The following is a 27,566-nucleotide window of genomic DNA, read 5'->3' on the forward strand; positions in this document are numbered from 1 at the left end:
CCACTATTTTTGCTGCATCGAGATTCGGATCTCAGGGGATAGGGTATAATAAGATTTGCAGAGGATAGGGATGAAAGTGATCGAGGTTTTCAAGGCAGATTTTTGGCTAGGTAACCTTTTCCAGATATTCTCGTAGATTGTATATTTGGAAGCTCTTTAAGAATTTATTCCTGACATGTTTTATAATTCATTGATGGCGCTTTGGCGTTTTAATGGAATCTTTTATGACCAGAATTTTGGGATTCTGAGAGGATTTTTAATAAGCGGGATATTTGAGGAATTTTCGAATTCCTGTAGAATGTTTGAATTTTCGGTGAAATCTTTATCAGTGGAATATCGACAAATGGTACATAGATTACGAAACTTTATAAATTTTAGACAAAATTCCAATCGAGCATCGATAACATCGTTTCTCCTCCTTAGAAATTACCAATTTGTGTCTCGTTACGACGTGATTGAAAAATCATCTTAAATGAGATTATTCGCAAAATTCGCACGACAACAATCATTGTCAACGATGTTTCCCGATAGCTTGAAAAAGACTCTTAATGGCGAGAGTTCAGCTTTGTATCGGATTTTGGAATGTCAGCAGAGGCGAAAGAATTCGTTCGAGGAATGGCGACATGGTGGCCGACCTACAATTCCGAGGTACGAATTTCGTCGTATTCTGCGGCGGTGCACGGTGCGTAACAGTACTCCTACGTCTCTTGCGCCTAGAACGCATGCACACGTTCACACGCTTGCGTAGCGAGAGGTTACGTGCGTGCGTAAGAGCATGAATGACATAACGATCGTAGAGACGTCGGGCGTCGACCCTGGGCCAGTGCACTACCAGTGCACCACGTTCCCGCCACCAGAGCGCCTTTTCTTACCAAACAACGCCGCTTCCTATACCTATGCTCTATCATTGTATGAAAAACGAGCAAATTTCTCTCACGGATTCATTATGGTTTAGAAAAATGAAACAATCAACCGGAGGATCGATTAATCACCTTTTTTCTTCTGTTCTGTTTCCTGATTTTTGTTGCGCACATGTTAAATGGAATCTCTAACTCATTTAATTCCTATTGTGTGAATATTATGGTTAATAAAAAAAGAATCTAAAATCGATGCAGTGGAATGTTAGTCATTTTGTATTATATTTTTCTCTTCGACGTTGACATTGGTGGTTAACCGTGCTTTTCTTCCTTTTCTTTCTTTTTTTGAAGTTTTTGAAATTTCTGTGCGTCGAAGCACTTGACTGACGACGATCAATGTGCTATATAATTTCATCAATTTCTTCTAACGAGCGGATCGCAAATATTACAATAAAGTACTTAATTTGTATACATTATGAATTACTTGAAATAAATTTTCTAACAAAATGTAGAACATAATAAATAAAGTATGAAAGTCTGACGTAAGAGTTGGTAGAAGCTAACAGTAAGTGAAACTAACAAATTAAAATCCAAAATTTGCACAATGAACGATCTATTAGATTTAGGTTTAGATTAGGCAAAGATTAGCGAACTATAGTGCTACCTAAATCGATTCAAATCCAACGACGTTCGCTGTAACGTCGATGTACCATAGTCGGAGAGTAGCTCTTATAAAATTCTGACAATGAGCCTACATAACAGTACTCTCGCGTTTCTACGCTTACGCACGCTTGCGTAAGAGTATGAATGACAAAGTCATCGACCTAAGCTACTGCGTCATCGACACGTCGTCTTTTGAAAACAAGCTCATTTGCAATCGTTGTTTTGACCAGTTGCCCCTTCTCCTAGTTCGTTTCTATTCCCCGTCAACAAACAAGTCCACCACTTCCATCGACTAACGTTTAAATCACGCGATTGTTCATATCGCGAACCACCGTATATCTTGATTTATCGTTCAATGAAAATGAAGCTTTTTCATGAAATCCATAAGCTGGCGGATTAATTAGAAATGGTTCTCCTGTGATATATTTTCAGCTACATTTTCGGAACAGTTACAAATTTCATGCATACGATCCTGACGTATAGTCGTGTGTATCGCTAGAACGCTAATGAAATTTCAAAATGTTCTACATAACGCAGATAATGCGCGTACGAATGTTTTATCGTGTTAAGTGATCGAAAATACATCGATAAACTATCGATCGAAATATGGGAATCGGATGAATCGAAACTCGAAATTAAATTCAATTGCAGTTCCATTTATTACGATCAGACGTTCGACGTAAGAGTTCGATGTAATTTCCAGACTCGTATAATTCGTGGCCAATCGCCAACGCAACGTCTCCGATGTTCTCGATCGTTCGTTAATTGATTCGTTTAATTGTTCCTCGAGAAAAAGCCTCGCCAGTTCGTTTTCAGTCGAGAGTCGGCGTTGCTTTTGTTTTTCTGACCCACATCGCCCCGAAAGTTCGTTGCCTCGGCCAAGAGTGACTGCCCAGTTTTGCTAGGTGAACGATCCTCGCGCATATTGATGTGATCCTTCTCGAGGAAGTTACTCGTCGACACGTGTGCGAGACGATTTCTACGATTGGCGGAATAAAATTTTCTAATTAGGGGAACTTGGAGAAAAAAATACGGAGGCTTGTAACGTGAGTTTCAGATGCTGGAACATATGCCTTTCAATACTATTTCATTTCATAATTAGACGATCCTCGGTAATGGTCGGACATTTTTTAGCTTTCAAATTAAAAACTGTTATTGATTTATCGGTCGTAAAGTAGAATATGGCATACCAGTTCCGACTATGTTTATATTAATTTGGCAATTTAAAATGTAAATTTTATTTTATTTCGCGAGTGGAAGAGTCAGTGCTCGGATATAGCGGTTAGATTTTTTTTTTTAGTCAGAAATTATTATTCATCGGCTGTCAATAGATTAAGATTCATCAATTGGGACCGCGTATGCCCGGCGAATGTAACCTTTTTCAGTTTGATTTCCCTAAGGGTTTCCTCGGACCATCGATATATACTGTCAATATTTCAAGCTACTCAACTAAAATGATCAATACGTATTGTCAATAGAATATTGTCAATATTTATCGACAAACTGCATTTGCGTTGAGAAGCTTGAAATATCGACAATATCGTTGATCGTTCGAGGACACCGTAAAAGATCCCTCGATATTTTCTCATCGTATTTACAAACAATTTCTGTTCCTAAAATTCACGCAAAAGTCCAATATCAATCCAATTTTTCTACAAAAATACTCCCACGATATTTTCTAAAAAAAAAACCAGTTACGATAAATTCGCAAGTTCCCAAAATTCACGGAATCAAACTTACGGATCGATTTCTCTAAAAAAAGAAATTCCTGAAAATTGTCTATTTCCAAGAAAAGATACAGTGAATTCGCGAGCTTGCAAAACGAGCAGAAAAAATCCGATGTAACCTAATTCAATCGTTCGTTTCCGTTTCATCCCGCAAGATTCCCTCTCGAGTATCATTTTAAACTGTCCAAATGAAGAAACGCTCGTTTCCCTATTTAGAGAAGGCAAAGAAAAGATAAAGTAGAGGAAAGAGTCAGAAATTTCTACTGTCGAACGATAGACGGATTCGGAAAATGATCTCCGGCGATTCGTGCGCGTTTTCGACATGGAAATAATCCTTGTGGATATCTTCGTCGCGTCGGCAGAAATAAACGTGGTGATACAGAAATAGGCGGTTAAAGCGGATCTATCGGCGACGTTGAGCAGGTTACTGAACCGCGATCCCGGGAATCCACTTGTTTTCTATTCGATAAATCTCGAGGGGGAGAACGCTTGCACACCTACTCGTGGCACGCACGTGCGTGCGCGTAAACGACCTGCCAGCGTATCGTCCCGTGCGTCACTCGGCCAATCGGACAAGCTAGATTAGTCAGGCTCGTTACGGGCCTGAATTCTGAATCATCGTTCGTGTTTTCCAACGTGCCCCGCTAATCCGATGACTCCACGAGGGTTCGATGGCCTTTCGATTACTTCGGAACGGAATACGATTACTTCGAAAAAGCATAATCGATAAATTTTAGTGAACAGGACTTTGGTAAACAGGAAGATCGTTTTTATCGATGACAGATGATAGGAGATGAGATTTCATTCTGACAAGTTAGGTACATAGATGTTTGTTGAAGATCTATTACCTGATAACATTAGAAATAGCAGAGTAGTTCGTACGATTAGTTGATCATTTTCCATAAACATTTTTTGATCTTCTAATGGCTTATTTTTTGATTTCAATGCGTTTGGAAAGTATAAACGATTGTTTTTCTTTTTTTTATTCTATATTTTTTTTGTCTACCTATTTATATACTTTGTATTTTGATTTCTTTCGGATATGGTGTATATATTAATTGTAATGTGAATGACGCGAGTCGTGGTAGTCAGAGGATGAAAAAATTGTGTTTCGAATGGGAATGTAAAGTCATACGTTTGTAATGGATCGTCAAACAGTTAGAAAGATCGCGAAGCAATATCAAAAGGATGATAACATTTGCTTGATTCACTCGATCGCCGATAAGAGGATTACGTATCTCCGTGCGGAAAGAGGCCAACAAGATCAAAAACAATATCGTGCGTTCGTCAAAGTCCATTTGAATACAGACCAGGCTCTTATTCCACTCGAACAAAACGGATGAGAGAGAAGAACCAAACCAAATCGTCCATCTTATTTCCATTTACTAAATATCTCTCACTCTTCAATGGGACTAAAAATCTGTCAAAAAAGAGAAGAGAAGAAGAGCTACAAGAACCGAGGAATCTTCTCGTATTAAGCATATCGACCGCATTTTTATCAGATCACAAACTTCTCTCCTATCTATGAAATATCTCGAAATCTCTAATCAAACCAAAAAAAAAAAAAAAAAAAAAAAGAGAGAAAGGAAACGAACAAAGGCTCCCAAAAGGAACCTTTCCCATCTAACGCACAGATCAACCTCATACTTCGATCTAACATAGATTAAAAATTACTAATTAAATAAATCACGATTACCAGCAGCAGTAGTACTAGTAGTAGTAGTAATACCAATACTTCGTACAAGTAAATATATGCAATTCCTAGCAGTTCAGCCAACAACACCACTCGTATCTATGTACCAAACGTTGCGAGTCCTTTAAGCCAGATCAAAATTTCAAACAGAAGAAAAGGGGGAAGAGAAGAAGAGGAAAAGACCAAACACTGAAGGAAAGGGGGAAAAAATGAAAGAGCGTAAGAATCTCGTGGCATCTCGCGTGAAAATCGGTTCTCGAAGGAAGCCAATTAGTTCCGAAGGGGGGTGTACCCGCGAGAAGTTCTCATCGCGGCGGCCTCGAAGAGCAGCGAGAAGGGAACGCGGCGCAAGACCAGTAGCGAGCGATTCCCTGTTCTCATGCTCGTTAATCTATTAATAAACGTGTCCTTAACTGTTCCAGTCGAGCTTGGAGCGCTTGTGCGAGCGACGAGCGGGCCCGCGGACAGCCACCAAGGGAATCTCTGTTGCTTTTCAACGAGCAAAACGACCAAGCAGGAAGAAGCGCGGCGGCGCGGGCGTCGCGGTGCCAGGAGGGAGCGGGCGTTCTCCGTTCGTCGCGAGATTAGCCAACCTGGAAGAGGGCCGATGCCAGTGAACTCGGTTGGCCGGTCACTAACCAGGTAACCCACACTAGCAACAACGTCAACGTGCTATGCAGCGCCGCCAGCAGCAGCAGCCACACCACCACCAGCCACGTCAACGGTGCAGGCTACGGACTTTTTCAGGCCTTCTCGTAGCCGACGACGACGACGATACCGACGACGATGATCCTCCTCTCTTCTTCGACACTACGTGACGTACAACTTTGAAAAGAACAGATCTGTGATTTTCAAATGCAACGCTGCGACAACTCCTGGTCCTTTTCAAGGTCCTCCGACTGTGTAACCAGGCATTTCGTATATAATATATAATGTGTATATGTATGCATAACCTTATCTTTATACATCCTTAGGATATATTATTTATCGACTAATTAATATTTACACTTTTGTGTAAAGAAAAATCGTATCAGTTTTCGTATCGAACCTACCTACTTCCACTCGCTTTTTGATATCCATCTATATGTGTTATTATGTTAGTTCGCTGCCAAGATATTGAAACATCGGAATACTATAAAATACCGACTCGACAAGAGTGTCCGACGAAATTAACGAGGACCCACTGGAACGAAAGCTGGAAAATACCGCGAATCTCAAAGGGTTAACGCGCAGTGTCTAATTTAGTCAAAGGCACTGACCTCTTTTCCCTCGGATCGTCAAATGGAAATAGAAATATACGGCCCGGTGTGAATGTCTTCGATCGATATAACACATTTTTTGGTGTACGTAGAATTTTAGTAATCGGTTTAAACGTGCTACAAAATAAAAAACGATAGAGAATTGCCGGGATAGACGCATCGGATCGTGGGTAACTGCCTCGATCACTAACTCGCGAGAATTTACTTGTGTTTCTAAGGGGGCAACTGGCTTCTTTGTACAATACTCGCTGTTCTTCTTCCTTCCGCGAGAGATAAGGTAATCCAAGCAGGTTCAAAGCAGGTTGAAGTTTTGCTTGAATTTAGTGGGATCGAGAAGGATTTAAAGGGGAGCTTCGTGGATATGGCCGAGAGATGTTTCTGGGATGCGAAGGTGAGAATGTTGGGTTAGGTTAGGATTGGGATTCGAAGTACGAGATTTCTGGGTTGGTTGGTCGAAGCTGGCGAGGATTGTCGCGATGTCAGTTTAATCCTACGAGGCGCGAATCTTTTTTGCTTTTAGTAGAAAGAACGTTTCGTTAGGATCGGAAAAGACTGATAATGGAAAAATAAGTTGGAATTGAAAGTCCGAGGTTCTTCGCTTGATTGCTTGTAATTCGCTTTAAACATACTATTCTTCCTCCTCTTGAGCGACTTCGCAGCATTCTCCCAACATTCTCTTGCAATCCTAGCATCGCTGAAAATATTTATTTTCGCGAGTCATTGAAAAACAGCTTCGATTATTCTAGAAACCAGTTTCCAACCCCTTCACCTGGAACGTTAAATAATCACGAACGTCGTTCAAACGTCAGACAACGAACGACGTTCGCGCAAAACGAAAACTTCGCCGCGGACACACTCTTAACCCTGTTTCCCGCCACGTTCACCAGCCTTCCAGCTCACGACGTGGAACGTAATATTAACGGCCTGTATGCTGATAACGGTTGCCAGGAAAAGCAAGACAACGCACGTATCGATCATCCTGAACTTTCGATCGCGACCTAAAATCTGCCTAACAAAATCAATATCGTTCTTGCCAATTTTCACCAATTTTTTTTTTTTTTTTATCAACCGATTTAAATTACCGGGTATCGTAATTTTTAACAATCTTTGACAGTCTTTTGCGAGCATTCCGGATTAAGTTTACGTGGAATAATACAACGATAGAACGTCGTAACGACGAAGAAGCTTCGAGTAGTTGTTACAGAACGCAAGAGGAACCGCTATTCCACACGGGCGTTCACGTACGCGATCCGACACGTGACGAGGAAGGTTCGTGAGCTTAAGTAAGAGGAAGAGACCGGCCAACGAAGGTGGGGGCAATGTTCCAGCGAGAAGTCACGTTTCGTCACCGAATTACCTAATGCCGCTGGCCGAATCGTGTCGTTGGGTCACCGATGTCGAACTCTAGCGACAGCAGGCGCAAATAGACACCAGTCGCATCTTCCAGGATAACTGTTCGATTTCTGATATCAGAAATGCGTGTGCTAATCGAAATTCGTTAATAAATTTTCATTAATATTAAAAATAAAAATCGAATCTCTACGATAATATCATTCGTCTATTTAATTTCTCTCCTTGAATATCATTTGAAGGAAGCGAAATCCAATTTCCGCTAATATCCAAGAAAAATCTGTCCGTTATCTGGAAACTAAATCCAATAAGAGACCAATGTATTCGCAACAAGGGTTCGAAGAATCTGCGCGAAAGAAAAATGCAATCGCGATTGAAGATACTGTGAACAAGCATCGAGGGAATCTGCGCAGACGGAAGAGAATCTGCGAAGAGTGAAAAGCCAACTCGCATTGAAACTAAATCCGGTCAAAAAATCCAATATATCTTTCAAAATCGTCCGGCGAATCTCCGCGAAAGAAAAATCCTCTGAAAATCCAATACATTTGCAACGACTATGCAAAGAATCTGTAGAAACAGAAGCCAATTTGCGAAGAAGCCGCGATCAAAAGCCAACTTCCGTTGAAGCTATATCCGATCAAAAAATCCAATATATTTTGCAAAAGCGTTCGAACAACGTGCAAAAGAAGAGAAGCGAGCTGAAAATCCGATAGATTTTCAAAAGGCATTCGAAGAACAGAAATACGCATAAGAATTTAGAAAATCCACGAAGACGAAAAAGTATGGTGCAAGCAACGAGCCCTTGGCGAATTCTTGGTGGATGCCGAACGTCCTCTGGCTCGCGATGCCGCTCGATTGTCCCCCCGTTCAGCGCGGTGGAAACGTGCTCAGAAGTTCACGGTCACCTTGAAAAGCATCATGAAGGTGTATTACGAAACGGTGGCGTGGCTCGCGTGTGCACGGACCTTCTCCTCTTCCAGGACAGAGAGAGGAGAGATGCCACGGGGAGAGAACGGCAGAGAAGGAAACCGTGTGCCGGGGTAACGAACGACGAACAGAGAAGGACGAAAGGCGATGGTCGCGTTGGTGGGGTCTGCAGTTTGTTGCCCGGTGACCGAGTTCATCGCCTCCTCGTTGTCGATGCCCCGAAATCAAGAATCTTCGAGAAGCCGGCCGAGCAAACCGGACGAGACTCGCTTTTTCATCGAAAGCTGGCCAGGGAAATCGGTTCCGGGGAAACGAAGAAGGCGGACGAAATTTATTATGAGAAGGGGGGCAGTTAGGAGGCAATTTGGAAGCCTGTTGGTATACGTGGAACAGTGTTCCCAGTTGAGGATCGAGCTTGCACGCTCTTGCCTTTCGTAACGGTACACACTGTTGCACTTTGTACTCGCCGCTTCATAAGCCCGGGACACCGCGCATTGTGGAAATTCGAGAATTTTCCGTGAAACGATGTCAGGCCAGGTTTCAAGACGTTTGACGAGGGCTTTTTGCGTCAGAACGTTTCGCGGTAGGGTATAACGTAAAAGGGTCCGATCGAAGATTTGGCTATTTGGTCGAGTACAGTTTGTTCCTGCTATCTTTGATTTTTTATCATATTTGATGTACGAATTTGTAGAAAAATTCGTATTTGACAAGGGCTCTTACGCATATTGAAACGTTTCGTGGTAAAATACAGAGCGGAAGGGTTTGCCTGAAGATTTGGTTATTTGGTTGAGTGCAATTTGTTCGGATCACGTTGGTAATTAGACCGCGGATGTTTGTGAAAATTCATATTTGACGAGGATTTTTATGTTAAAACATTCCATGGTAGAATATAGCGTAGAAGAGTTCGCCTGCAGATTTAGTTATTTGGTAGAGCGCAATTTTTCGAACCATAATGTTAATCGGATTGCAGATATTTATGAAAGTTTGTACTTTTTGAATAAAATTAAAAAGCTGGAAGTTACGTACTGACATTTGATAATAATTGGTCTAGATACGTCGCATCGACATGCTCAACGTAGTTTATGATACTGATTCGAGATTAGAAAATTCTACGATATCTAATGTAGTGGATCTTACATGTTTAACTTATCGTTTAACCGCAACTTGACTGAATAATATTAATAATCGACTTGATATTAATTAATCTAAATATAGTAGGTAAAAGAGTTGGGTGAATTCTGTGATAGATTTAGAGTTGGAGAATTGTAGAAGAACGGTGTCAAAGATATTACACGTCGATGCATACCTTGCTCGAATAATCTTGATAATTGGTTTGGTAGTAATTAATCTAAGTATGTCACATCGAAGAACCAAAGGAAGTTTATGGTACTAGTTTGGGTTAGACAGTTTGGTTACTTGGAAAACTTTAGCACCAAGTGCTATGCTCAAGTTATCTTGAATCAACCGTGGAATATTCTTCATTGCATTATTGTCCATACTATTTTACAAGAAATTCGAAAACATTGAACAGGCGCTTTAATTAAAAAATTTGGGAATATTGGACAGACTCTTTGATTAAAAAATGTGAAAAACATCCGAACCATTAAGAAAGAAAAGATGAAAAAGCTCCAATGAGATTCTCGTATTTTCCTTCGAATTTCTTTAAAAATTCAAAATTAAGCGTTTCCATGCTGCTATACATGTTTTCTTGTTTTTTATTTATTTCCATCCAACAATCGAACAAACAAAAAGCAAGCATCGAAATCGAGAACCTTCGCAGTGGGATCTATAGGTCGAACAAGCGAAAGAGTTGTCGAATAATTTACTTTAATCGAGAACGGACCGTACGGGTTAACGATTCAATGACCAATCGTGCGTCGCGTTGAAAATTAAACGGTCAACTGTCAACGACCGTGAACCCTTCCATTTTATTTGGCCTTAACGATTTTTACCTATTGATTCTTGGACACGTTTATCTTGTTAAGAAGGAAGATCGTCTCCGCGGAAGTCGGCCTCGCCTCGCAAAAGAAAGGAGCCGGTCGACCATGACTGTCTTATTCTACTGCGAGACTTTTATTAGCCACGCGCGGCTACTAATTTCGTTTAAAATCGCCTACTTCAAGGCGATAACATTTCTTTCTCTGTTCTTATTTCTTCCTTCGCGACTCAAAGAATTTTTTCACACAGTCGAATTTCAGCTATTAAATTGATCTTGACATAAGATTCTCATGATCGATAAAATGCTAAACGCCTCTCTTAAAGTTTCTTTCACTATGCTTTAAAAATGATGCTTCTTACGTATTATATATATATATATATATATATATATATATATATATATATATATATATATATATTCATACATACTGAAATTGTTAATATAATCACAAAATAATGTAGTTAGTTCACTGACCACGTTGATTAATAATTACACAGACAGAAATAACGAAAACATCGAAGTAAAAATCCATATTAATTCCAGCGAATTAATCGTATCCACGAAATTCTATCGTACGTTTCGTTTCGTTTATCTGCTTTATCGAATAAATTCATTTTATCGGGTATCGCTATTATTTATCGTTGCCCGAGCAAAGCGACGTTCACGAAATCAATTTATTAGTTACATATTATCTGAACAAATATACAGTAATGTACACAGCGGTTCCACTATTATACAAATATACACTCGATCGATTATTCGAAAACGAGCGAGACGATAGCACTTCGCATGAAAAGAAAAGCTTCGTTTTCCAATTGCAAAGTTACTTTTTTAACAAACGATCAGCTTCGTGCCCGTTTATGGCATTGATACCGCGCGCGGCCTGTATAAATCACGTCGAACGAGAACGTTCTGTCCAGCAAAGTTGCACGGCGCGGCGTGTCAGTGTCCCCGATGCTGTAACGAGTAGGTGGTGAGCGCGTGTTGCAGCTTACTATGCGCTTGTGCGCGAGCGAGAGGGACACGTCATCCTCGTGCTAAGTCCGCTCGTTTCCACGCTGCCCCCTTTGATACGCGCAATCGAATCGCCGTTTAACAAAAGCGGACAAGTGCATCGACTCGTCTCGCCTTTAGCCTGTCCGTTTCGATCGCAGTTCCGTGCTAAATATGTACGCGATACTACTATGAAATTCTAATGTCGCGCCTTGGTATGTACCTACTGCGATGAGAATGGATCGCAAATTTTCGAAGGTCGTTGAACTCGCTCCGCCGCGAGTTTTCACTTTCGCCCTTTGGCGTTTTCGATCGGATTTTGATTGAAATTTTGGAAATCTATATGTAGGTTTCGATCGCAGAGAGGACTTAAGGATTTAGAGATCTAAGCATTTAGAGTGGTAATTTGCAATTTGATACGGACAATTTTTCTAACTTCGCGATTTTTGTAATTTTTTCAGTCCTGTTTTTTTTTCTTTTTTATAGAATCGGGTATTTTATTTTCTTCACTCGAAAATAAAATATTCCTATCGATAACGCTATTCTCTTAACTGATAGAACTTCGGTATTTGATTTTCCATTGGTCTGTTTTTTATTTTTTTTATAAACTATCAGTTTGTAATTTTACACGCGTTTCAAAAGTCACTGCGTACGAATATCAGCAACACGCGCGAGTATACTTTCTTTCCCATATGTATAATACCACCACTTTTGGATATTTTTATTACGTGCTTGATTTTTGATGCTTTTGTTAACACAAGCGTCGTTAAAACTTGACTATCATAGGATTTTTGATCGAGACGTGTACACGGACTCATGGACGAGTTTTTCCGTGTTCACGACTACGAGACGCGAGCTTACGGTTAGGTTCGCAACCCGTGCAACCGTGGTCGTTTATTCGATTATTATATTGGACGTCGGGTTAACGCTAGGTCGTAAATCGTGGCCAGCGTAGCTGCGAATCGCGATTTACAGCAACGGCAGCAATAGCAAAGCAAAGCCCAGCAACCAGCCACGCCGCGAAGGTAATGTTCGCGTCCCCCGGTTCACTGAACTATACAACAGCCGATACAGTTCATATTTCTCGTTGACCGGCAAGACTGGTCGAGCAGTAAAATAGCATCGGGACGGCATGGCATGGAAGTTCGCATCGGGATGCAACCATCCAAATGCGGTTACTCGAGTATCGTGGTGCGCCGTTTGAAAAGTGGGATGCAGATTCAGTTATCTTGCCCATTGCGGGGTGCAGTGAACCCGTGAAACTAGCGGGGATATCTCGATAACAAACCATCCAGCGTTTCCTAGCCTTTCTTCTGCGTGCGCACGTACTCCGCATTGTTCCCACGTCGATTTTCACCTTTACTTTTATCGCTTTGTCTCTCAATGTCAGGATTTTTGTATCGTAGATTAGCGAAGCTAGTATGTTGCCTTTGAATACGTAACTTGATAACGCGAAACCAGTTAGAACTTCCTACAACGACTTTCGAAAATATACTACTTGAAGATACATTCGATTTACGAACAAACGTAATGCTCCTTCGATGTTCGCTTTGTACTTTGATTTTATTTCAACGGAACACAAAAACCGAAGAAACGAAGCGACTCAACGCGATTAATCCGTAAATCGTTCTATCGAGTGCCTTGCACGTAAAATCTCGATATCCAATTTCTCGGCAAATTCGCTGGAAACTCTGAAAGCCAATCTCTCTTGCAACGACTATTTAGAATCTCCAGATCCAATCGGTCCGAAAACTCACTTAAAATTCCAAAAGTCAATCTCACCCAAGTCTATGTAAAACTGTGAAACATATAAAATCCACCAACTTCAAACCTTCCCTAATTACATCCTCAATTAATCCACAAGTCCTTCCCATCGACTATCTTCCACCTAAAATCCACCTAAAATCTCAATATACCATCTCTGCCAAAATTCGTTTAAAAATCCAAAACGCCGTCTCTGTCATCACGCATCTACGAGCTCGAACTGTCGCAAAAGTCGAAATCCCAGAAACCAGTCTAAAATCCGCGAACCCTAAATCTCTGATCTAATTACACTAAATCACCGCTTATTAATCCCTAAATCCTTCTATTCCTGTTCTAACGTCTATGAACCCGTTTATAACGCTGCCAAAGAGGCCTAACTATAAGGCGTCAGTTCGGTATCGGCGTGCTGCGAGGACAATGCACGGGTTGAGTCGGTACAGCGTCGGTCAGTGGCCGTGTGCCTTGGACGGTTACGTATCACGTATTCACAACGCGAACTTCTCTTTGATCGGTCATCGGCACGACCCTCGGCCAGCATGTACGCACACACGCTCGTTCGCTCGCCTACCTTGCCTCTACGTGCACGCACGCGACCGTGCACGCGAGCAACACACATACGACCAGAGAGGCAAACGACGAGTCCACAGGTAGTTAGAGGGAAGAACAGGGGAAGGGGTACACGCCTGCACACGTTCGCGATGCCACGTTGTTCCCTCTTGTGCATTAAACGAGCCTCATTGTGCCGAACGAGCGAAAACCTGGCCAGAATCGACGAATCCTGGCCATAGGGTAAGATAGGGTTATTTCACTCGGAAAGGTATTTCGGTCAAACTGCGAGTAGTTGAGGTTTTAGTGGCGCGGCGAATTCGATGACGAACAATTTTTAGGCGATCGTCGGTTGCTTAATAAAAGAAAAAAAGTTTCAATATCGGAGAGGAGAAACGCTATAATTTTACAGAATTGCAATGGGCAAAAGTAATAAATAAACGCAATAGACGACGTTATCAGCGTGATAGAAATGCCTAATACGAAATTAGTATACACTCGTATATAAAGGTATGAATTTTAAAGCGTCCATCACTGTACATTGCGAAATCTTGCGATTCGTCGAGCATTAAAGATTAAGTTTAGAGCGATATATTTCGAAAAATATCATTTGTGTGTGGCGAATAGTAACGCTAATTATAATAGTAGTTACTTGAATAATTCGTGATATAAATAGAAAAGTAACACTAATGGTATCTCATAACATATAATACGCGTTTGATCATTCTGTGTTTAAAAGTTTAAGATCGATCGGTAAAGATGTTGAAACTTAGGACGAATCAAGCGACTCTATTTTACTGTACAAGTTCCTTAATTCCATGCCAGAAACATCGATTCCACATCCGATCGATACGTTCCCTTAGGATCGTCAATCGTATCGTAGATCGTTGAACTATATATGTAGACTGACTACGACGATCTATATCTACTTTGATGTGGAGATACCAGGCTCTTTGAGCCTGTTAATTAGACAGCAGCTGGCACACAGAGTCTCCAGGGAATTGTATTTGTGGCAGATAGATCAGGCGTAGGAGTGGGCTGCAGCCGTGTAAATGGCATGCTAGGGTGTTCGGGTGAACCGTGTGATTAGAAGGTTTTCAGTTCCGGAGTGGGGAGTTTAGTGGAGTGTTTGTTAGTTTCGGTGTGTATATTTAGTTGGTGTACGCGTGATGAGATGAGAATTGGAAATGGTAAGTGGTTTTCCCAACAGAATGCAGTAAGGGTGTTTGTATAAGTAAGAAATTATCGAAGAGAAATGTTGTTTGGTTTGTTGGTTTGAATCGGGGATTTTTGTGTCGACTTCTCGTCGACACGGCTCCAAGTAACTTTCGTGATATTCTATGAACGTAAGGACATAACTCGGAAGTATCACTCGATTATATAACAAGAATTTTCTTCGTCAACTTAGTAACACGAAATATCAGAACGTCACGAGCTATCTTTGCTTCTCATTAAGACTTTTCAGTTTTCCTATTACAACTCGAAAACCAGTGTCCTTGAAGAACACGAGTCAAAAATTCAGTTTGTTAGTACTGTAAATATGCTGAAAACACTGGCTTCCTGTAAAAAAAAAAGAAAAATGTAAAACCTTTGAAAATCATTCATCATCGACCAACATCATTGATGGAACGTAAATAATGGAGGCACGACGGTGCAGCGGGCCGAGTGAATGGCCACTGCCGAAAGTAAGTTTCGGTACGAGTAAAAGTGAAGCAATAAATGTGCACGGGGTCTCGGAGAGGAACGGTTGAAGACCGATCGAGCTCGTCCACCGCGACACAGGACGGGTAGAAACGGAAACGTTTGAACGAGCTTCCCCATCGACATTCTTCCGTGAGAGTAATTGTTCGTCCCATTAGGTCTAACTGTGAAACGCTAGACCCCAATTGGGCCAATCGCACGGGCCACCGAACACGGATAGCAACGAACCCGGCCTCGATAAGATCGAACCAGCTCGTTGCGCTCTTCGATCTCTCGAGTCGCCGCACGAAAGTGGTTCTACCAGCGACTACTTTCGTTCTTCTGGAAAATCGAAAGAATAGAGCAACGACACTTCGGAACTCGTTGTTATCGAAGTTTGATTTGCTCGCGAGAAAACCGAGGGTCCTTGTACATGATTTATTTGGAAATCGAAAAACGATATAATCTTTAATCTACAACTTCTGACCTGTCAATTCTTTGATGTTAGTTAGAAAATAGTTGAACGAGAGGGTCCAGAGAACGATTTATAAATAATATGTAACGACGAAAGAAATCTGAGATCGACTTCGATAAAAATTCGATAAATAAAAGCTAACACCGTGGAAACTACAAAATCTTCGTAATTATACGAGACAGAAATATAACAGCATCGGTCCACCAGAGAAAATTACGATATCGAAGTAGCTCTTGATAAGCATAAAAGAATTTAAATAGCTTTGTTTCTGCGATCTTACTATAAACGAATCGCAGACGAAAAAGATCTCGGCGCAGGAGCCGAACGCCTGATCAGCATCAACAGGCGAAGGCGCCAGAAGCGATATAGAGAAGATGGTCACGGGGATGTGGCTATGGAGTCTCTAGCGCTCCAGATCCGCCGTTCTAAATTCATACGAGTACCGATAGTGCAATCGAGTCCAGTGTGGATCGTGTGGTCCCCAATGGCAGGTTCTGTTCGCGTGCCTCGAGTTCTACAACGAGCGTGAAAGGAGGAGAGAAAGAAGAAGAAGAAGAAGAAGGAGAAGAGGACAAAGACGAAGAAGAAGGCGTATGGAGCCGGTTCAACTACGACGAATGACGACGAACGACGAGGCATGTAGTATGGTGTGGAAGAGCAAAACTCGAGCTGACGGGGAAATACGATGGTGTGCTCGCGTGCTTCGCCAGAGTGGGGCCACACGCCAACAGCAGATACCCTCTTCGTTGTACTGGATGGAGAAGGGAGGTTAGTGAACGCAACTGGACGCCGGTCACTCACCTCTAACCATATTGCTCTACATCCACGGAAGATAAAGAGCGAAGAGGGGTGGGTCGGTGCAGCGGCGCACCAGCTATGCACCGGCCGGCTGAGCTTATGTAATTGCGCGAAATTTCACTCGTTGCTCCCCATTCCGCGTCGCCAATTAGAATCGCGGCTGCTCGTCCACTAATTAATCGTAGAGCTCGAGACGGCCGCCGCTACACCGTTGAAAATTGCTTCGACGTTTTTGGGGTTCCAGGTAATCGGGGTAATATGTGGGCCACTGGGGCGAGGCGAAAAAGTTTCGCAGTTTTAGTAGGTGAAGGGTTTTGTAATTTTCTAGATGCGGAGAGATTTCATTTCAATTGAAATTTTGGCATCGTGTTTGATTATAAGTATCAGGAAACCAGATAATCCTTTTGTTATTTGGTCACGAAGATTGGATTAGGTTTGGCTTCGGCTCGATGTTAAGATTCGTTATGTATGTTAGACATTATCGTTATTTATAATTTCCAACTTACGAACGAGATAAAGGATGTTCCTCGAAACGGTTAAGAGTATCGCCATAATTAATTCCAGCGCTTTGTTCCCAGTGGATGGGAATGGATCTAGGTCGAAACAGTGCTCGCTGAGATTTCGTCAGACGCGCGGGTTTCAGCAGATACGATGATTTCCACTGTTATCGTTGCATATCTCCAGTCAGCGACCAGCCAAGTGAGAGTGTCGCGAGACAATACAGAATAACATCGTCGGTGAAAGTATATAACGAATGTGTATATATCTGGAAAAGTCAATCGTCGTTGCATGACGAGAGAGAATCGTGTTTCCTCGTTCGAGATCACGTTTATTTCTCGCGAAATGTCAAACCGAAATAGAGTCATGGATGCTTCGTTCTCGATCGAATCAAACTTTCGTTGCGTCCAACGTATTGGATTTTAATTCGATGATGTAATCGATGTCGTAATTATTGAAACAGCGGTTCGTAACTTTGCCACAGAGTTCTTACGATTAGACATTCTTTTTCTTAGGTTTAACGGTCCGTGAGGTTCGCTCGAAGCGGATCCCTCGGGCACTGTGGTTTCCAGTCGAACGAAACAACCATCTCGTTACGTAACGACGAAAGTAGGCAAGCACGAATTTGGTTATTCGATAACCGGCGCAACCTGCGGATCAATCCACTTTCCGCCTCGGGCCATCTTCGGGTCACTTATTGAATTTTAAAGGTTTCACGAGAGAACGAAAACGAACACGATGTTGTTTCGTCATTCGAGATATCGATAAAAAGTAGACGATGCAACGTTTCATACCCCTGACCTTTTTCATCTATTCTACATGACCTCGGTCAACAACAGCGTAATATCTATCGAAGTCGAAGCTTTCCCAATATCTTCAAACACCTTGTGTCTCAAACTTCGACGCTTGTTCAACGATCTTCATCAAGCATATTCGCCACTAAAAGCATTTCAAGTTAACAATAACGCTCTCCAGTCTCGTATTTCATCTATCAAAGCCAAACATCTCGAAACGCCCTCAGCTGAAAATTTACTGCCATTCATCCGTATTCAGCTCTCGTTCCTATCTCTCATCAAAGGCAACCGAAGTCAATACACTAGCAATATTCGTAGAATATTAGCAGAGTCGCGTTCCTTTGCCTCATCATCTTTTCAGCTCTTTATTACACCTATATACGTACATATCCGTCGACATATGCGGTGAATCCAAGTACGATTGCGTTGATTGGTTACATATTTTATTTAGAAAAATGCCGCAAGAAGAGAATATTACTGAGGACACCTGTTTCTTCGATACCAAACGCACTCTCTCTCTCTCTCTCTCTCTCTCTCTCAAAGAGGAGACAAAATAGCGATAACTCTCTCCGTCTATCTGTCAGCGCATCGACGACGTAACTCGTCGCGAAGAGATTTTCTTGCTTCGATAATATCCAGGCAGCAAAAGGCGAGCAAAACGAAGGCCGGCAACGTTCTCCATATCCCATGATCGGAAACGGCGTGATCGAGGCGTTCTAACGCCCGTGGCGGAGCCACTTTTCATTCTTCGCTCGTTCCTTCGCGATGCACCGGCGCACCGAGAGCGCGATGCATCGGGTTCACTGAACCCGACCTGACCCTCGCTATATCGATGCTAATGCGGGACCACGCCAACGCGTGCATATCGCGGGGACCAACGGTGGTGGACTTCAACTACGGGCTATTGGCTCTCGCCGTGGCTCGTTACCGCAACCGGGACGCACGCGGCGCGACTCCATCAGCCTGTTCCCTTGGACTAAGTGCCCGGAAGGGACGCATCCTTTCGTCGGAACGGGAATGGCCAGGCAGTAAATCTACGCTACGAGAGACGTAGACTCTCTCTTCAGCAACTATCTCTCTGAATTTAAAGAACCAACCGAGAGAACGAGCAGAGGAGAGTTTGGCCGCGGTTGACTTCTCTTCGGACGCGATTATCCAGCTAGTTTCTTCACGGCCACGTGGGGAGCTTGGAGGATGGTTTGACAGTTTGACTGCCACGGCTCTCTCGCTCTCTCATGAGAAACGCGCCGATCCTCGTTCGTCCAGATCGATTTTTCTTGAAGGACCTAACCGTGCATGGGTGTTCCGAGCTAACGGAATCCTGCCGGTGAAATATTTCGTTCCTGGTTTAGATCGTGGTGGTTTCATTCTTTAGAGGTGCATCAGCCGCTAACCTCGCGAGCTTCGTCGCGTTTGTCACGTTTTAATCGAAAACTCGTTGCAAATATTTATCGTTGCATCGTGAATTTTTAACGTGTTCGCTGTTTTATCAGAGATGCAAAGATAACATTTTCGTTTTAAGAGACGACAAATCTAGGATTTTTATATATGTATTTTGGAATCTGTTTCAAACTTGCCCATGGCAACCATGCTTCGTCACAGCGATAATGAAATTTCAAAATGTCTCATAACGTCTGTACAAAATAATTTTACAATAAATGTTTAAATACCTTTAAATAGCTTTATCTAAAACAAAAACTAATAAACCCATTTCTGTCGCAATTCTTCTTCCAAAAGGAAAAACGCGACCAAACGATGCTAGAAAAAAAGAAAAAGAAACACAAGATTGCAAGAAAGTGACCGATGGCAAAGCGCAAGAGTACACGGCTGATATTACGAAAAGGAATAAAAGGAATTCGTATCACAGCGGTCCCGCGGCGCTTCCAGCGGCGTTGCGTTCGCCTCTAACGATGCAACGACCTCTCTTCCTCCTTCTTTCTCTATCCTTCGCTTCTTTGCACGCGGTCGTGGCATGTGCATCGGCTAGTGCACCGACGGATCTACAGTTAGGCGAACCGAATTCGCGACAATGAACGAGGAAGTCAGCCGCGCGAGCTGCCTCACCGTCCGACCTATTTTTGGGATCCCGACGCTCGCGGCGCGCAAATTTAAATGGCCGAGCAGCATCAGGCCGGTTTCTTCCGCGGCCCCCGACCGTGCGCTGATTCATCGACTTTTTGGAACCGGAAATCGACCCTCTATTTTCGCCCTGCCGGCAGGGTGAACGGCCTGCGCGACATCGCGTGCCAGCCGAGAGCCATTCCAATCGACCAGTTTATCACCAACCTTTATACTCTTATCTCTCATTCAAATATTTTTATAGACCTCTCGTAATTGTTTCTTTTTCCTTCCTCCTTTCTCTTCTACTTCGTTGTTCTCTTTAATAGTTGTGTAGGGAAGTCGTGAAAAGATTTCCGTAGATCGTTTTGGGGGATGGAAAGTAGTTGAGAACGTGTTCGTGCGATTCGTTACGGAGAAGCCTGTTTCGCAAGTAACTGCGATAATACGTAGCTCCTATCATTTATCGTATTTTCATAAATTTAGAAACTAAGAAACATTTGAGAAGGATAGATTATCGTTGCGATACCGTTGCGGCATCGTAAAGCTTGTACAAGTTCGAAGCTTACTTGTCTATGGGAAATAGAAGTTACAAAGAACGTCAGGCTGAAATCGCAAACCGAGTCAGAAGAAACAGGTTGCGATTAATTTTAGAAAACCGAATGAACCAATGACAAAGCGACGTCAAAAATTTCTACGTGAATTCTATTTTCCGCGAATGCAATTAACTTCGATAGACGTCTCACCCTTTAAATATCGTAAATGTTGTAACAGTTGTATATCGCCCAACTAAATTTACAAATTAAATTACGGGGAAGAAAAATTTCGGTGAGTCGATATGAGAGCAGAGAATGTCGCTATCGGTTCGGTAAATCGCGCGAAATTTATTCGCGGCTCGTGTCCGATTCGATCCTGTTGTTCTCACGTTTTCGAGGCAGCGGTGCTGCCCAGTTCTCGTCGATCGATCTCGGCCGAGTGGCCGCGAGGCGTCTCGATCCCCTTCGTTACGTGCTCCCGATTCCGATTAACCCGCTTCGATCCATCGAACGCGAACGCTCGCTCGATCTCTCCGATCCCACCCACGCGATCTCTGCTCGACTTCTCCTTTAAAGGGCACCTGCCGCCCGTGATGAAAGCGAGTTTACGCAGATAAAGCGAACAATATCGAGCTTGCCCTGTGCAACGACGGATCATTGTATGCAAATCGTATACACGTTTATAGACCGGCCACGCGATTTAACGTCAGTTTCCACGTCTGGGTGTGTGCAAGTACGTCTCAATTCGTTCGAATGACACACAAGGCAAGCTTTATCGTTATTAGCAGACCGCTGATATTTATCTAGGGGAAGCTCGAAGGCGCCAACGTGCACAGACGACATATAATGTCGAAAATGTACAAAACATCGAAGGGAATACCGTTTGTTACATAATATTTTTGAGAAACGAAAGAAACGCTGGCGATAATTTCTGATACCACGTATTTACATATTTGTAAAATTACATGCCCAAGCATTTCTAAAATAATAACGTATTTAATCAAAAATAATGCTTTCGATATTTCCTTCTAATCCCTTTAATTGGCATAAAACCTCTTACACCATTTTATCTTCAAAGAAAATTTCAGTATCGATTAAAACAATTCTCTTCCCTGTATCTCGCATTTCATATTTCCCATCTCAATTTGTATTCAATAATTATCACCTAACGATGCCTAAATCTACGTTTAATTCACGATATCCTTATATCCTTACAAAGCTAAAGTTTTTCACCTCCGGGAACCCAGTTCAAGCAATTCAGGCTAGTCAAAGATTTGCCCCATATACAATGACTATAGAAAGGCTGTTCGATGAAAAAATTACTTTCAGACTCTAACGTGTCTCTCTCGTTTGCCCTATAAAAACGATCGACTATCATCGAGATAACGATCGACGATTGTATATGGACTCGTGTATCAGAGCCAGAGGCAAGAATCGACGTGGAACAATGGCGGATTTATTCGATTGTAGTTACGATGAGGCGATCGCTTTCGAGCATGCCGGACGTTAAAGGAAACTTGAACGTGGCCATTACAACCGAAGACAACTACCGCAACGTCGTTAACTAAGGCCAGGAACGAGGCAAAGTACAGGGGCACCGTATTCGTCGACCTTCTTCGGTCATCGGCTCGAGCGGCCCGTTCTTTCGAAATTTCATGCTGCCAGGCGGAAGCTGTTACAATGTCACCTCCCTCCAACGTCAATGTCCATCAACTACGCATGGGAGCACGTATAAGCGGATATGTCCTCTCTCGACGTGTTGTTTTCATTTGTTTCGATTCCTTCTTAGTTTAGATATTGATCGTTCGACGAACCAAGCGTTCAATGGCCGTGAAAAATATTTCCGCGCAATTGGCCTCGTTATAGTATTTATATATCGATTAGCAGACGGCGGATTTTCACCAATTTATAGAAAATTTAATGTACAAAATTCATGCAATACGCAAAAATATCCGAAATATTCAAAGCGAAGTAATTGTCCGAACGTTTAAAATAGTCTGGAAATATGAAACTGAGTAAAAATCCGCGGTCTACTAATCAACTAGGTCCATTTGATTATTTACACGTAATTATCGATAGTGACTACGAAAATTTGATACTACAACAATGACATGTATTAGATCGAGCAGTAAGTTCATTCGCGTTTCCTTGAGATACCAACGCCAAGTATCGTTACATTCGCGTGAAATGTATGTTAAAAGGACGAAGGAATAATTTCTCGTCAAATTCAAGTACACGTATCCCTACGTTCTTCGTGGCAATTTCTAATTCTTAATTCTCAAATTTCTAATTCTTAGAAATGTATACGTCAATGGAAATCCATCGAACTTATTCCTCGACCCAATGCTCCTACAGCCCGATAAGAAGACGTTTCGTTCTTCAAGATCAGCGTACGCATATACTGTTTTCCAGTCTCTATACGTTTTCTCTCTGCTCGAGGGAATTTCACGAAGCACGGCAGATTCCGCGAGAATCTTCGCGAGCCATCTGCAACAGCTCATCCAATCGCAACTGTGTCCTGCTAGACGCGAACCAGACGATCGAAGTCGACGTTTGAATATTCATCGACGTTTCAATGGAGGAAACGTCGTCACGTTTCTCGTATACAATCCTCTGTCGCGTCGTTTCTTACGATCATTGATACACGGCCGACGGAAGACCTCAGGGTGTTCCGTGCATCGGCGTGTTGCGGATGCCGTAACGCGCAGCCAAAAGGGAAACGCGCGTAATTCCCCCTTACGAAACGAAAGCAGTCGAGTTGTTCCGGCTAGCGAGCTCCGAAGACCTTGACCACTGTGGCCGTTCACGGAGACGGTGGCCCGGTATTTTTGACGCGATACTCATTCCCGACACACGCTGAGAAACAACAACCGGCGGCCATTGACCCGGTACTGTCGTGAACCGCTCGTGGCGTTACAGAGTCGTGCAAAATAATTTCGTCAAGGATCTTTCGGTGGAACGGTCACGTGGACGCCGACACTGGCACCGTTTCGAGGAATTTCGATGGTACGACACGGTCAGGGGAAAAACGAGCCAAAAGTTTCCAACTGTTCGATCGACTGTTTCATTTCCTTCTGTCTTTTATTCGTATCGATGAACGCGTTCGTTATCGGTATTCATCGTGGGTGATACACATACGATTCATGTAGACTGTGATTGGATTTGAACGACGTGGTGATGTAATGGTGTGCTACACGTTTTCAATACGATACACGCTGCTTGCAATGCCGAATTAGGAGAAGACCGATGTTTTGCGTATACGTATGTGTTACGATGGTTCTCAGTGACAGACTTGTTCGTACACCACTTTGTCAGTTGGGATTTCTAATACGACAGACGCAGTTGACGAATACGACTGTGTTAATAATCAAAGACACCGCTCCTTTTCAACAAATCCACCTACCACACCAGAGTTCTGATTTCTATCATTGTACAAATTCCAACATGATGATCGATTCGATGGACAGGAATGACAGCACACAGCGCTAATAATCAAAGACACAGTGCTGCTTTCGACGAATTCATCCGAACAAATCTCCATACATTTCGTCGATTTTAAACTTCCACGGCGCATAGACGATACGTTTGCCACTCGATCGCGCTATCCTTAGTACGTTTCGCTCGGAGAAAGGTCGGATCTAGTCCGAAGAAGCGAACTGCCACGTTCACGAAACTTCGAAACGAATCGCGACGTACCGTAACGAGAAGACGATCGAAAACCTAAGAATCGAAAATACGTGGAATTCCAAAGACGATTATTACAGGCAACGATAATAATAATCGACCACACGTCCAAAGTTCGTCCACCGTGTTCATTCATAACGTCAGTCGGCAGTTAGTTAGATGTTTCAGCGGGTTCGACGTCTGAGGATGACAGAAAGAGAAAAGAGAAGAGGGCACGCAGAAGGGAAGGAAGGAAAAAAAGATCGTCCTCGCCTGAAGGTGTCACTGACTCCCGTACGTAGGTGATCGACCTCCATGGTCCCCACCTTGCACGCTACGCTGAGAACCTCCGTCCCTTACCTTCGTCTCGTCTCTTCCTCTTTCTCGGCCTGTTGGCACCGTTGCCCCTCTTTCCTCTGGCCGTCTGTGAACGCGTACACGCCAGTGACGTAACGCCGGTTATTCAACCTGGTTGTTCAACCTGGCCAGTGACGAAATGCCAATGCCCACGCTCCGCTCCGCGAAAGTTCCTTTTTTGCCTGTACATCGCGGCTGCCATTGTCCGACAAGACGACACGAAACGGGGCAGGAGGGGAGATGCGTACTGTTCCGGATACGGATGCGGTGGAATTCGAAGGAGATTCCTTGGAGGACGAATCGGCGCGCGAGCGTGTCGCCTTTGTTCGTGGAATACGTGTTGTTCTTAGTTAACGATAGAATTATCGGAACCGACGATTTGGAATTTTTCGCACGAAGGTTCGATAAATCTCGTAAAATAGAAACGACAGGTTTTCTGTAAAACGTAAGTTGTGTAATGAAAGCTTGTCTTTCTACGTGAACTTTATATTTTCTTCAAATGTATATTTTTCGTATAGCGTTCTCATTTCCGAATTTGTCCAAACTATCGAAATAATCGATTGGTAATTTTTCAGAGAGATCGTCTAAACTTACAACGATGCGTGTTTTTTGTGAAGATGAAACATGGATGAAAGTTTCGTTTTCTTCTTGTTTTATATATTTTTTCGTACATCTGCGAGTAATATACGAAATTGTAATTCGGTATGGAAGCAAAGGTATACAGATTCTTGCCAAATATTTGTGAGAAACAGTACATTGCCGTTTAGTTAAGCTATATTTACGTAACGTTCTAGGGGTTATTCTAACGGGAAGCGGATGTCGAGGCGTTTGTCGCTGAAGGGAGCTTCCGCTTGGCCTCGAACACGGTTCTTAGTAGAAAGAAGGTTCCTGTCAATATGAAAAACTTTGAAGTTAATTTGAGATTTACAAGCCACGGCGTGTGCTATCCTCTGTACAGCTGTCGACTATCTGATAATCGCAAACTAACTAATTTATTTCCAATTATTCTATTTATAAATCTCTCCAACAAGTAAACGATTCGTACGAAACATTCGTCTTCTTTCTTTCATTTTTTCGTTTTCGCGTAAGATTCGAATGAAATAAAAATGAAATATTCCAGAAAAAAGGAGATCCATAAAATCTATAATTGTAAATTAATAGGTTCGAGGTTGTTGGTCGCGTAAGTTGGCGATTTATCGAGGAACGAGGTAATGTCATCGTTTGGTTTGATCGAAGAAAGAGAGAAAGTTACGCGGCACAGCCAGACCGCCGTCTAACACGAATCTAACGCGACAGAAGCGGAGGGGGCCATGAGGTAAAGGGGTCAGTCAGCCTAAATCCACAGGGCCTAGACAGAGCTGTGAATGAAAGTGTTTACTGTTTACAGTCGTTACTTTCGGGCTTCGCCATCGAGTTAACATGGCCTCGTTAGAGGCCGTTAGAAATTACCAATTTCGATCGTTCCATTGAAAAACGTTGGAACTACATTGCAACTGAAGATATTAAAAAATATCTTTCATCTCTGAGTCTAAATAAATTTTATTTCGACGTTAATCTTTTCTTTTTAATTTTATTTAACCTCTTGTTCGAACGTTTCTCTAGATTCTCGGGTGATCTCGATTTACTTTATCTTTACTTTATCTCGATTTACTCGAATCTTTAGACAGGATTGAATTAATTTGTTAATAAAGTATTTTTAAAATATTATACGGAGCTGAAATAGGCAATATCATTCGGATAATTAGCTTCTAATAAGAAGAAACGCGAAGGATCGGTTTTCCAAATAGTTTCATCGGCTAAATATGCCGAACGTCTATGTCTGACGAAACGCTGTCCGAATCTACTGTGTCTGTCTCAACTCGTAACTTGGGCATTTTAACGAATTCGGGATACAAAGTTATATATAGTCGATTAATTCATATCGCAAAACCAAGATACCGATGACCATGTGACAAACTGGTAAATGTCAGTTAACTCGCAAACTATGTTTAAATTATTAAACGTGTCTCTTCGCCGAGAACAAATCTAACAATACAACGATAATTCCAATAAACCGTAACGATTTTTATAGCTTCAATTTATGGACCGAATAAAGGAGAATTAACTTGCAACGAAATATTTCCAATACTCTCGATATTCCAAAAATCCTCCACTTATTGTATATTGGTTACTATTATATCTCACTACAGACTATAAATTCATCCTTTTTTAATACATATATCGCATATTCCTCTATACAGGGTGGTTGATAGCTGGTGGTACAAGCGCAAAGGGGGTGATTCTACGTGAAAAAAGAAAATTTTAAATTCTTCCATCGAGACAACGATCTATGGTAAAGTGCACGCGTACCGAGCGAAAATTCAAAGTCGATTTTCTCGAAAACAAAGCCTCGAACGAAACATTTTTATTCTATATTTTCGACTTCTTTTTTCACGTAGAATCACCCTCTTTCCGCTTGTACCACCAGTTACCAATCACCCTGAATATTATATGTATTAGTACATACGAGTATTATCCATGTTACAATAAATATAAAAACGGGACAAATTTATAATACATTCGCCTGGCATCCTCGAATCTCTCAGATTCATCAAAATTTCACGTTCGTCGCCTGAGAGAGGAGCGAAAGGCTGTGGAGCGGGTGTTCGATGGTCCTGGCACACGCGTGGCCATCGACGATTCCGTTAGCCGGCAGGATCCTCCTCCTGGCGTACGCGTCAAGGATGCGGGAACGTTTGCCGCGCGGTGAGTGACCTATGGCTCCTCTTGCCGAGCTCCTCGCCCTCCGCGGACATTCCGTGTCAACGCACTTCGTTTATGTGCGCGCCACCGTGTCCTCGTGCTCGCGCACGTGCACGAGCCACGTACCCGCGAAAATGGGACCGGTTTTCGGCTCGTGACAACTCCTCCAACGTGCCACGAGAAAGAAGAAGAAGGTGGGGGGAAAGACGAAGAATGGTTACAAAGACTCGTGTTATATTTTACAAGT

At 42.5% G+C, this 27,566-nt stretch overlaps 1 protein-coding gene and 1 long non-coding RNA gene across 4 annotated transcripts in view; one reads left to right on the forward strand and one right to left on the reverse strand.

Annotated features, from left to right (window-relative positions):
• The window catches only part of LOC126863685 (uncharacterized), a 238,782-nt gene extending 232,842 nt beyond the window's left edge, over window positions 1–5,940 (forward strand). Inside the window, exon 5 of the long non-coding RNA XR_007688945.1 lies at window positions 5,363–5,940. This is a non-coding gene — a long non-coding RNA (uncharacterized LOC126863685). The remainder of the gene's footprint in view (window positions 1–5,362) is intronic.
• Window positions 1–27,566, reverse strand: part of LOC126863608 (nuclear hormone receptor E75-like) — a 218,703-nt gene that overhangs the window by 43,799 nt on the left and 147,338 nt on the right. The gene's annotated exons all lie outside the window — the stretch shown is intronic.

The sequence above is a fragment of the Bombus huntii genome, chromosome 3 (assembly GCF_024542735.1).
Source record: "Bombus huntii isolate Logan2020A chromosome 3, iyBomHunt1.1, whole genome shotgun sequence".
Taxonomy (NCBI): domain Eukaryota; kingdom Metazoa; phylum Arthropoda; class Insecta; order Hymenoptera; family Apidae; genus Bombus; species Bombus huntii.